The following is a 13,666-nucleotide window of genomic DNA, read 5'->3' as shown; positions in this document are numbered from 1 at the left end:
TATATACAGCCTTATCTTGAGCATGCTTCATTTCTAACTCATGTACTCAGTGGTTGATAATAGAGTCCCATCCTGTATCTACGTTTTTTCCTTGAGGAGCAGCTTATTAAAGCAAGTTACCTTCATTTTTACTTATGGGTTTCTAAGGTATAAATTCCTTTTCTCCTAAAACTTAATATGTTTCACCTGCATTTCATTTGTTTGATTACAGATAGGCTTAGATGACCTCAATAAAAGAGATAAACCTCTATTTTCTTATTTCTATTAAAATTTATTATAGATATGGTAGATCATAGATTTATAACTGGAAGCTAACTTAGAGGACATCCAGCCACTATTTCTGATTAGGTCCCAGTTAAATTTTACTTTTTAAATCAACAAGGAATTATTTTCTCTTCCTTTCATTTAATAGGTTTGTTCACTCCAGTATGCTGTATACCTAATGTGTTTCACTGATTGGTCTCTATTTTTCTTTAATTTTTAATGAAAAACAATCTACTTGTTATTACAATTATTTTATTGAATTGTTCAAATATAATTTTATTTCATTTTCATTTAACAAAGCTCAATTTTTTCTTGCTCCCACACCCCCCATTGAAAAGAAAAAAGAAAAAGAAAACCATTTAAACAAATATTCAGAATCAAAAAACCAAATTCTAACATTGCCTATGGCCAAAATGATATGTATCAATCTATCCCATGATGATCTTCTGGAATTGCCAATCCTCTCATGTTACAGAAAAACAAAGAAACTTGACGTTTTAAAAAGATATTTAGCCTTGAGAAAAGTTCAAAGTTGATTAGGAAGTGGCAGAGTTGAGATGTGAACCCAGTTTTTCTAACTCCAAATCCCATATTCTTATCTTTACAGTGAGTGTAATTAACTGTATAAAACTCAAAAACTGTCTTTGACCAGGTAGAAAAAGTAAACTTTTGCTCTTCAGTTGTTGCTTCTTTCATAACCTGCATATTAATATTCGGTGAGCAAAGGTGTAATTGGAATTGCAATGCAAATTAGACATGACCTTGTGTCATGTATGCTTAATGTGAACTCTGCTTGTTTGGTATCTAAATCCTTGGACCTTATGTGAAATTATATGCAAAAGAGAGGACCAATTACAGTGTTTTGCAAATAGTATTTTTGCAGATTCTCTGGTACCTCACTTCTTGTGAGTTAGGACTTTTCTCACATCTTTTTAGAATTAATCTACCTTATGAGATATGTTGATGTAATGGTGATGATAAGTACAATGATAGTAGTATGATAAAATGTATTTTAATCAGGACTTTTAAAAATACTCTTCTGTATTTTACAGATATTTTTAATATTTTAATATCTTGGAACTTTTGGAAAGAAATTATATATGCTTCTATAATAAAAGTAGGTAGCACACCATTGGTATTCCATACAGAAGATTACATCTCTGTCCTCCTCCATATAGGGATTGAACAAAACTATCAATAACCATGATCATCTATGATTCTTTTATCAGTAAACCTTACTTTCTGGAAACATTTTGTATCCTCACTATCCACCCAGTAGAATGGGATGACTACACCCAAATATTTGAAGCCTTTTCCCTGATACAATGGAAGAATGAGAACAACTTGTTCCAAACTGACTGAAGCAGGCTCCATGGAGCACTTAGAGCTTGATCAGCCATTGGAGACACCAAAGCCATACACGGCATCCCAGACCACTACCAAGCACGTTGACTTTTGTCCTACCACTGGACTTTGATGACTTTGGAAGAGAGTGAGGCTGAAGACTCTGTACAACTCTACCTCACTTAAAAGTCACCATCTGTGATGTCATTGGTCTTCTTTGAAAATAAAGGACAAAGGGGCGGCTAGGTGGTGCAGTGGATAAAGCACCGGCCCTGGAGTCAGGAGTACCTGGGTTCAAATGCGGTCTCAGACACTTAATAAGAACCTAGCTGTGTGGCCTTGGGCAAGCCACTTAACCCCATTTGCCTTGCTAAAACCTAAAAAAAATAAAATAAAGGACAAGAACAAGTTCCATGAACAGGAAGACTATTTCTGCTTTTGTACTTGTTACTTCATTAACGATCATGAGCTTTGCAATATAGTGTTTAATAAAAGTTTATTTAATTCAAAGTAGTAGAGATTTAGAGCAATTAAAAAGGTCATATAATTATAGAATAATAGAACCTTAAATTCTTGGGACCCTTCTGGAGGTAATAATTTATTCTAGGATTTTAGAGGATTAGAAGTCCAAGAATACACAAGTTTAATGGCAAAGTGAGAAACTGAATCTAGATCTTCTACCTTCAATTACAATGTTCTTTCCTTTGCCTTACTCTGCTTCTCCTCTTACACATGAGGAAAAATGAATTGAAATTAGCAAAGTCAGAAATTTTGAATTTTGGAAAGAAATGTAGTTCTTTTACCTTATCTCATAGCAATTTATTCTTTCTAATAGTTGCTCGGGGAACTTTTCTAATCTTTAAATAAGGGTGATTTGTAATTAGTATATGTGCTGTTTGTGAGGAGATAGGGTTAGAGTACTGGGTCTGGAGTCAGCATGACTTGTCTTGTAGAGTTCAAATGTGATCTTAGACACTTACTAGCTGTGTGACCCTGAGCAAATTATTTCACCCTCTTTAGCTCAGTTTTCTCATCTGTAAAATGAACTGGTGAAATAAATGGTAAACTGTTCCAGGATCTTTGCCAAGGAGACCCTAAATGGGTTCATGAAGAACTAGACATGACTGAAAATGACAACAATAAAAGGTGCTCCTACTCTCTAGAGATCAGAAAAACATTAAGAATGGTTCAGCAGGTTAGATAGACTGCCTAAATGTGAATCTATGAGATGATAAGAGTTAGAGGGGCAGTTGCAGAGGATGAGCAGGTTTGTATGAGTTATAGTCTGCCATACAAGAGAGTCTATCCCTTTGGATGAGATTTTTTTTAAACTTCATTTGATTGTTGAAAATGCTCTTAACCTTCTTGAAGTTACAGGGAGAAAAGAATTTTTCACATAACTATCTTATAATGATAATTCTCTATTTTGAGCTATGAAAAAAAGATTGGATTAGCAAAGGTAAATTAGAATATGAACTTTCTGAGGGCTGAAACACTATTTTTGCCTTTTTAAAAATATATACCTTCTTGCTGGCACAGCGTAGGCACTCAATAAATGACTAACTTGTTTATTACTTTTATTCAGTTTGCTTATTTGAAATTAATACAATTGAAATGATAGGAATATATTAAGTGTAAATGTCTTTTAATTCTAATTTAGTGTCAATAATAATGTTTCACATATAGCAGATGCTTAGAAATAATTATAGAATGAGGGGATTTTATCATTTGTTGATTGAACTACTTCATCCTCTTTAGAAGACTTCATATTTAATAGACTTTTCTTTCTTATGACTCCAGCTTAATGATATAGACTATTTTGGAGAAGAAGTGGACAAAACTGATTATATTTGCCTCTGGGTTTTCCTGGAATTTCTGTGTGTCAAAATTTTGACTTCCAAATATGATGTCTGCAATGCAAAAAAAGAAAAAGAAAAAGAATTGGTGACCCATTAGACATTTATTATTCAAACATGTAGCCAATGATTTTTCTTCAAAGCTAGAAATAGTATAAGGGAGGAACAGGAATTTGCCAGCACAGACATTTCCTATTAAGACCTCCCTGGAGGGGAAAAAGAGTGATACCCAAGGCAATGGCAACACCACCCACTTTGCGTTATGATGAAGGCAATAAACAGGAATTCTCATACCACAGCATAAAATTCAGGGATAAAATCATTACCTCCTGAAGGATTTCAAGAGTTAGATGCAACTCTGTGGAAAATAAAGAAAACTTTATGAGGATGGGAAATGAGAAGAGGACATGGAAATTAGGATGTTTCTCCTCTCTTCTAGTCAATTTGGAGACACAAATGGAGCCAAAGCCAACCCTCTCTGGCATTCTACTATGCAGATGCATTCATTTCTTTGTAATTCTGCCAAAAGAGGAGATATGCCAAATAAATAACTCAGAGATTTAATAGGGGGTAGCTCTAAATCCTTATCACCACTGAACTGATGTCTGACAATTGTATGCAGAACAAAACATAATCATCTTTAACTCTTTCATTTTACAGATCTGGAAACTGAGACACTACTTCTGTGACATTAATATTTTCCACATATGTAAAATAAAGGGGGTTATACCAGATGACTTCTAATTTCCATTTCAAGTCCTAATCTATTTTCCTATGATCTCAATCTTCCAACTCTGAACAAATTGCCCTTTCTTCTAATTGAAGTTAATCTTTTTTAAAAGAAAATAGTTTTGCTCAATTATATTTCTCAAAAAGATTTTTAACATTCATTTTTAATTTTGAGTTCCAAATTTTTTCCTTATCCCCTCCCTGAAAAGGAAAACAATTTGATATTGAAATTTATCTTAATCATCATTTTTGAAGTGCCTAGTTGCCTAGCATTAATATAGTGTTATCTTTTGGAGGGTCTTCAATAATAATAGCCAAGATTCCATTTAGTGGTTTAAACTTACTTCTTTGATCCCCACATATATTATCTGAGATAGCTATTATTATTATCATCCTCATTTTGTAGATGAAGAAATTGAGGCACTGTGAAAAGAATGGTCTTGAGTCAGAGGACCTGAATTCAAATTCTGATTCTGTGGCTTACTTCTACAAAATCTCCCTGAACCCCATTTCCTCACCTGTTACATGAGGAAGTTGAACTCCATGGTTTCTGAGATACCTGCCAGGTTGATGGTCCTCTAGACTTGCTCGGGTTCACACATTTTGTATGGAACTAAGGAACGATCAGTTCTGAGACCAGTGTTCTCTCTTCTTTTGGCAAGGAAAGAGAGGTGCCAATAGACCAAGAAGACTACCTCTTTTTATCTTTCTTTTTGAATGCCATCCAACACAAGGCACACATAGTGATACAGTAGTCTTGTAACTTTTCCATTCTGGCTTAGAGAACCATCATGACCTGATATAACCCAGAGAGCTACATCTGTTGTGCAGTGATAATGCTAGGTAACTAGTTCTGCCCCAGTAATCAATATTCCTCAGAAGGCATCACTGCTTGACAGACTAACTCTCCATTTTTTCTTTCAAATGTGTGCTAAAAGACCCCTGCTTTCGTTCAACTTGCTTGACTTCAGTAAATGGCCTGACAAACTCAATTAACAAATAACCTTCATTAAGTCTCCAGGACTTCCCTTACCTAGGATTATTAGTGTTAATGAGGAAGTGACCCATGATGATCAGTCAACTAGAGAGAAGATAAAGGTCATGTCCATTAAATTAATAGAAAACAGTTTTCCAAACACGGGGTTCTGTGAAATATGAGACATTTTGAATGACAAATGAAGAGGATCATAACCCAACACAGTAGAAGATAGAAAGGACAAAAATATCTATTACATGAAAATATTGAGGCCAGGGATTAGGAAACTGCATTGCATATCTTATTTATTTATTCATTCAAATCAATTTAATAATCTTGATTATATTCCTGTTTTGTGAAAAACTCTATGCTTGTGCTTGTGATATAAAAAATAAAAAATGAACTCACCCTGTCTTCAAGAAGCTTATGTTCCTTTGGATGTATATAGAATGTACATTGTTAAATAAAAATAAAGTAATAGGGATGAATAGTGTATTAAAAACTAGGTAGATCCCAAAAGGCTTCATAGAGGATATAGCATGATAAGTCTTAAAGGAGGTCTACATGTATAGGTGCAAGAAGGAATATTATCAGGAGGCTCAGACCTGGAAGGGGGAGAACTCCCAAATACATGGAGTCAAGAGATACGATAATGTTATGAAAGCAGCTTGTAGTGCAGTTTGGTTAGAATACAGAAAGTAAGAATAAGAATAAAATGGAATAATCCTAAACAGTAATTTGAATGTAAAAATTGAGGAGCTTATATTTTTGAGAAATTCATATTTTTCCCTAGAAACAATAGAGATCCATTGATTCTGAGTAAATTGGTGACACTTTTAAATATGTATCTCAGGAAGATTATGTTGACAACCACAGAGAGCAAATGTATCAAGTACAGGACTTGTGGGTCACTTTCAGCCTGCAATACTACCAAGTTGGGTTAGAATGAGATTAAAATATAATTGTTAATGTGTGCTTTTCTAAGTCAAAATGTGGAGTGCAGGTATCTTTACATAATATTTACTTCCTTTCATATCTGTTTGACTTTGACACAAATGCTATTGAAGTTGGATAGGAAAATGGAGGGACTAAAATTAAGCTTTTACAATAATCCAGTCAAAAGATGATCAGGATCAACTAGTAGTTTGTGTGAGAGGAGAGAAGAGAATAGATTGAAAAATATTGTGGAGGTAAAATCACCAGGATTTGGAAACTGATTGTATGTGAGCCATAATTTTTTTTAAATGAAGGTGACTTGTGATCACCTCTGAACGTAACGAGTCATTTATGGCTTAGGGAAAATGGAAGTATCCTTTATAGAAAGGAAATTAGTGACCATGGCAAATACAGAAGGAAAGATAAAGGATTTCATTGGAATATATTGATATTTGATACACTAATGGTTTAGACATTCAAAGCAGTTGGTGATATGAAATGAAATTAAAGAATGAGCTAAAGAATGAATATGCAGGGGCGGCTCAGTGGCGCAGTGAATAGAGCACTGCCTTGGAGTCAGGAGTACTGGGGTTCAAAGACCTCAAACACTTGATAATTAATTACCTAGCCATGTGGCCTTGGGCAAGCCACTTAACCCCATTGTCTTGAAAAATATAAATTAAAAAAAGAATGAATATGGGACTGTTGTATGTATAGAATTAATGAGTGAACTAATGAAAGACAATGAGACCACTGATAAAGAGAGAACAGGTTGAGAACAGAAATATATTTTTCTTTCAAGGAAAGAATTCATAGAAAGAAAATTACAATATTAGAAAAGCAAAGCAGGGAGAGGTAACTATTTGTTGATGGTTTAAAGCACAAAATAAAAGATACTATATAGTGTCATGGCTGGTGCAATTAAGTGATGTACCTAAGAACCTCATAGATAATCCACATTGCAATGGAGACTAATTGGGAAATGCACAAAAGCAGAGAGCCTCAGACATTTAAAAGGACCTAGCCTTACCTAATCAAGCAATTTGTGAAGAATGTTCCATGGTCAGAAATCTGTGCAGTTGGGAACAATTGTTAGGCCTAGATTTATTCCTTTTTTGGTAGAAGTCATGCAGAACCCAGACATTTCCTGACTATATCTTTAAATTAAAGATCACAGAATGAGCATTTACAAAAGAAAGGACCCAGTTTAGTACAGTTACTAAAGGTTCAGTGTAGACAGATGCTATTTTTAATATTTCTTCAGTGTCATTAATGATCCTATCCATTCAAAGCTAGGTCATCTCCAGCATTTTATTATCCTGAGGTCCTTAAAATCATAAAAATTTCAAACTGGAAAGTGCCAAAGAAGATCTCCTTTTTAAAAATGATGGTTGTTGTTCAGTCATTTTCAGTTGTATCTGTCTCTTCATCATCTTATTTGGATTTTTCTTGGCAATGATACTGGAATGGTTCACCATTACCTTCTCAAGAGAGGAGGTTGCAGAAGGTATCATTATATGTTCATATTGTTCCCTCTATTAGACTGTAAATTCCTGGAGGGCAAGAAAGGACTAAGTTATTTTTTTTAATCTTTGCACTGCCAGAACTACCATAAGACCTTAGAATCCTAGATTTTCTGGGTTGGAAGAGACTTCCAAAGTCTTCTATTCTGACCTGTGCTTGAATTGGAAGGAATCGTCTGCACAAAACTCCCTCCAAAGGGGTAGCCAGACCTAAAGTGTTGAGAAATTGGTTATCTTTTAAGAAAACTATGCAATTTTTGGATTTTTTATTATTACAGGAAGTTGCCATCCAAAAGAAGACTCCTTAGGTCTAGCTTAGTATAAGTTGGAAATTTTATAGGACATTTAGGGAGTCTAAGTCAGTCAGAATATGGAGATTGTGGCATAAAAGCTCCTTGACTCTATTTTCAATAGTTAATAAGCACAAGTAAAAAAACAAAAAGGAAGTAAAAAAATTAAGTAAATAAATACTAGTATAATATATAAAAGCCAAAAAAAAAAAACAGAATGCTATTTGGGGCTGCCCTAAAAAAGACCTAGATTCTAGAAATTAAAAGAGAATCATTCGGTTGTAATTTGCCCTAGTCAAATCTCATCTAAAATAATAGTCAGTCTAAACATCACCAGTTAGGAAGGAAATGGACAGAATGGAGAGTATTCAAAAGATAGCAGTGAAAATGAGGAATGGTTTAAGTCCTTGCTACATGGATAGAAATAGGGGCTGTTTAGCTTGTGAAAACAGATATAGGAAGGACATGATAATTATATCAAAGTATTTTATGAGTTGTCATGTAAAAAATGGACTAGATTTGTTTGCTCTCATTTCACAGAGAATGGGAGCAATGAATAGAAGAAGTAAAAAAGGTAAATTTAGATTAGATAGTGGAAAAATTTTCCTGTTAGAACTTTTCAAAGTGGAATGGGTTGCCCTGGGAGGTAATAGGTTGTCCCTCATTGGTGGTCTTCAAACAGAGGCTGCATGATTACTTAATTTAGGAGTGGAATAAATAAAATGAAATCTATGGAGAAAAGTGATTTCCCCATGATCAAAAATTTAGAACTGGAAAAGATCTTAGTTTCATTTTTACAAGGTTATTGGGCTTATGTGGTTTGTACAGAATCATACAACTAGAGAGTTTTAAGAATCTGAGGCTGGATTTGAACTCAGGTTCTTCCGTTGCCAGAGCCAGTACTCTGCAATTCCTGCAATTCCATCAAGATCATCTAGTTTGATGCCCTCATTTTATAGATGAGGAAATCGAGGCTCAGAAAAGTTAAGTGACCTGTCCAGGACCACACAGCTGGGTCTTCATCTCTCTAATCCATTATTCTTCCTATTATGTAAAGTCCACCAAGATTTGCAACTCCCTCCTTACCCTTGAAAGTTAGAACTCTTTTAATGTAACTCAAAACTACATTAGTGTTTTTGGCTGTCCTATCACACTGGTATTTATGTGTTTAGTGAGGTGTTTTCACTTCCACTTTTTTTGTCCTGAGTTCACTGTAGAGTGCAAGGTCAAGGAACTTTAGATCACAACTTCCCTGTTCTGCCTGACCTCAAACTCAACCTCAGATTACATTAAAATATTTCAAATTATAGTTTAACCAGTGGTAGGTCCAGATGGTGGAAAGAGAAGCATCACTGTCTTTGGGAACTCTCAAACCAGAGACAGCAAAAGAATCAAACAACTGATCAGAAAGGGATGATAAGGGGACCCCTGCTCTAGCACTAGATGCAGAACCAAACACTTTTGGGCATTTTCATTGCCTATACCAACTTCTGGATCACAGTTCAAGGGCAGAGAGGAGCAATTCTGATACATGGGAATAGGAGTCCTGAAGAACAGTATCACTTTCAGTCATAAGGGATCAAGGAAACCTGAGTAACACTATCACCTCCAATCCTAAGGGAACAGGGATTCTAAAGAGAAAAACTGATTAAAATCCCAAGGGATCAGGAGCTCTTCTAGGTAAAGACCAAAGCACACAAACAGGAGTGACCACACTTACTTTAGATCATACTACCTAGGACATACTGTAAATTTCCAAACACTCAAAGATAACTAGAGCAAAATACCTGTGGAAAAACTGAAGTCTGGGGAAATGCCATCTCTCTCTTTCCATGCTAGGAACAGAACTCAGCATTAACATAAAATTAAAAAATCAAGAAATAGGTTGGAATATAATAAAGAAGAACCTGACCATAAAAATTTACTATATTAATAAAGAAAATGAAGACAAAATCCCAGAAGAAAACAATGAAGTCAAAACAGCTATAATCAAAGCTCCAAAAGGAAAAAAAACAGTGAATTGGACTCAAGCCCAAGAAGAATTTCTAGAAGAAATTAAAAATGATTTTCAAACTCATATAAGAATGTTAGAGTAAAAGTTGGGGAAAATGAGAGCAAAAGAAGAAAATTATGAAAAGGCAATTAACAGCTTGGTAAAAGAGTCAAAATATATTAAAGAAAACTTTTTATGAAGCAGAACTGACCAATTGGATAAAGAGGTATAAAAATTCTTTAAAAACTAGAATTGGACAAGTAATGACTTCACAAGATATCAAGAAATAACCAAATTGAAAGAATGAAAAATAGAAGAAAATGTATCTATTTCATCAGAAAAATAGGGTTACCTGTAAAATAGTTTAATGAGAGATAATTTAACAATTATTGTATTACCTATAAATTATGATCAAAGAATGACCCTAGATATCATATTTAAAGAAATTACAAACAAAACTGTCCTAATATTCTAGAATGAGAGGGTAAAAAATAGAAATTGAAAGACTCTATCAATCACCACCTGAAAGATATCACAAAATGAAAATTTTCCCAGGTATATCATAGTCAAATTCCAGACTTCCCAGATCAAAGAGAAAAATAGCTCAAGCAACCAGAAAGAATCACAATCTGGATCACAAACATTTAACATTTTCCACTTTAAAGGAATAGAAGGAATGTAATATGACATTTCAAAAAGTAATGAGTTGGGATTGCAACAAAGAATAATCTACCCAATAAAAATGTGAGTATAATCCTGCAGGGGAAAAATAACTTTTTTATAATTTTTTTATTTTTTTTTGAAATTAACAATCCCCCCCATCTCGCTTCCTTCCCACCCCACCCCCAAAGAAGGCAGTCTCATGGTCTTTACATTGTTTCCATGCTATACACTGATCAAAATCGAATGTGTTGATGCAAAGGCAAATTACAGATGAGGAAATCAAAGCAATCCATAGTCATATAAAAAATTGCTCCAAATCATTACTTATTAGAGAAATGCAAATTAAAGCATCTCTGAGGTACCACCTCTCACCTCTCAAACTGGCCAATATGACCAGAAAGGACAGTGATCAATGTTGGAAGGAATGTGGTAAATCTGGGAAATTAATATACTGTTAGTGGAGCTGTGAACTGATCCAACTTTTCTGGAGAGCAGTTTGGAATTGTGCCCAAAGGGCAACAAAAATGTGCATACCCTTTGATCCAGCAATACCACTATGGGTCTATACCCCAAAGAGATTATGAAAAAGTGTAAAAACATCACTTGTACAAAAATATTCATAGCAGCCCTGTTTGTGGTGGCAAAGAATTGAAAGTTAAGAAAATCTCCATCAATTGGGGAATGACTTAACAAACTATGGTATATGTATGTCATAGAACACTATTGTTCTATTAGAAAGTAGGAGGGATGGGAATTCAGAGAAGCCTGGAAAAAATTTCATGAACTGATGCTGAGCAAGATGAGCAAAACCAGAAAAAACATTTTACATCCTAACAGCAACAAGAGGGGGTGACGATCAAACTTGATGGACTTGCACAATCAGGGACAGTTTTGGGGTATCTGCGATGGAGAATACCATCTGTGTCCAAAGAAAGAATTATGGAGTTTAAACAAAGACCAAAGACTAATACCTATAACTTAGGAAAAAAACTGTTATCTTTTTCTGTAATTTTGCTATCTCTTATACTATATTTTTCTTCCCTAAGGATATGATTTCTCTCTCATCACATTCAACTTAGATCAATATGTACCATGGGAACAATGTAAAGACTAACAGATTGCCTTCTGTGGGGGTGGTGGGAGGGAAACAAGATTAGGGAAAAAATTTTAAAACTCAAAATAAATAAAATCTTTCTTGAATGAAGAAAAAAATGAATGTATTAAGAGAGAAATCATTTCCTTAAGGAAAAAATAAAATATGAGATAGCAAAATTACATAATAAGGTACTTTTTTAAAAATTAAAACTAATAATCTTTGTTGTGGCTTGCTTCACCTTAGGGCCCACAGTAATGACCTCCCTCCCAGAGGGGAGCTGATAATAAGGAGTCAAGCCACCACTGCTTTATGCCTCCAGCTCAATTTTGTTACTGCTTAGCTTCTACATATATACTGTTAGGTCTTCTGGAAGAACAAAGAATAATTGAGGGGATGGGGCTGTACAAGTGGTGTGTACGTGCAGCATCTTGCATTACAGGATAAGGTGGTATGTTAGGGAGGAGGTGGTAAAACACAGCTGTGTCTAATGACCTTGGTCTGTGGGGTGGAATGTCCAGCTCCCAAGGACTCCAGCACACCTTATCTCTCAGGGCAGCATGCCAGCTCCTGAGACTGTCCAGGTGGCAGTTTACTTGGAAATGATTTGTGTCATGGCTGTTAGAATAGCCTGTGTTCCCACAGGTCTTTGTTTAAACTCCACAATTCTTTCTTTGGACACTGATGGTATTTTCCATTGCAGATACCCTAAAATTGTCCCTGACTGTTGCACTGATGAAATGAGGAAGTCCATCAAGGTTGATCATCACTCCCATGTTGCTGTTAGGGTATACAGTGTTTTTCTGGTTCTGCTCATTTTGCTCAGCATCAATTCATGCAAATCCTTCCAGGCTTCTCTAAATTCCTATCCCTCCTGGTTTCTAATAGACCAACAGTGTTCCATAACATACATATACCACGATTTCTTTAGCCAGTCCCCAAATGATGGACATTCACTCAATTTCCAATTCTTTGCCATCACAAACAGGGATGCTATGAATATATTTGTACAAGTGATGTTTTTACCCTTTTTCATGATCTCTTCTATAGATCCAGTTAGTGGTATTTATTGTTGGATCAAAGAGTACGCAGTTTTATTGCCCTTTGGTGGTAATTCCAAATTGCTCTCCAGAAAGGTTGGATGAATTCACAGCTCCACCAACAATGTATTAATGTCCCAGTTTTCCCACATCCTTTCCAAAAAAATAAATTAATAAACTTTTAATGAAATAGAAGAATTTCAATCCCTGATGGAAAGACCAAAGATGAATAAAAAATGTATCTTTCACATGTAAGACTCAAGAGAAACATATAAAGATTAACATGAAAAAAAATAAATCATATTGGCCAAATCACTTAAATCTTCTTGTTCTCAGTCTCATCTGTAAAAAAAAAAAATTAATGGCCTTTAATTTTTCCTTCTAAGTTCCCACTTCTGATCCTATGGTTTATCTTGCCTCATGGTAGATGGTATTCTGAGCCTAAAATGCTGAAATCATAAGTTTAAATTCTATTGGTGACACTGGTCAAATCATTTAAACTCTTTAAGTTTTACTTTCTTCATCTATAAAGTGGGAATGATCATCAAAGTGATGCAGTGAATAAGACTGATGTTGTCCCTGGAGTTAGAAGGACTTGAGGTCAAATTCAACCTCAGATACAATGTATATGACCTGTGATAAGTCACTTAACCCAGTTTGCCTCAGTTTCCTCATCTGTAAAATGAGCTGGGAAAGAAAGTAACCAACCATTGCAGTATTTTTGCCAAGAAAATCCCAAAAAGGGTCACAAAGAGGCACACAAGACTAAAAAAAATTGAATAAGTAGATAAGTAGATTGCCTTAAAATGTTATTATAAAGTAAGATAATGTATGCAAAGGATCTTAGGTTGTATGCATACATATGAGATGATATTAGTATTATGTATGATGGGGTTAAAAGCAAATCTTCCTTCCAATTAAATATGCCTTATACGTTCTAGAAGTTTTGCCTTCCACCC

At 34.8% G+C, this 13,666-nt stretch overlaps 1 protein-coding gene and 1 long non-coding RNA gene across 5 annotated transcripts in view; one reads left to right on the top strand and one right to left on the bottom strand.

Moving 5' to 3' along the window:
- Positions 1-13,666, top strand: part of PHACTR1 (phosphatase and actin regulator 1) — a 652,586-nt gene that overhangs the window by 448,874 nt on the left and 190,046 nt on the right. The window lies entirely within an intron of this gene.
- LOC141502807 (uncharacterized) lies at positions 3,230-5,023 on the bottom strand. Its single transcript, XR_012472655.1, has 2 exons — positions 4,712-5,023; positions 3,230-3,518 (listed from the first exon to the last, which is right to left on the bottom strand). It is a non-coding gene; the product is annotated as an uncharacterized LOC141502807 (long non-coding RNA).

Source organism: Macrotis lagotis, chromosome X (assembly GCF_037893015.1).
Source record: "Macrotis lagotis isolate mMagLag1 chromosome X, bilby.v1.9.chrom.fasta, whole genome shotgun sequence".
Taxonomy (NCBI): Eukaryota; Metazoa; Chordata; class Mammalia; order Peramelemorphia; family Peramelidae; genus Macrotis; species Macrotis lagotis.
The sequence above is the reverse complement of the archived record's forward strand: the minus strand, read 5'-3'. Positions and strand labels throughout refer to the sequence as shown.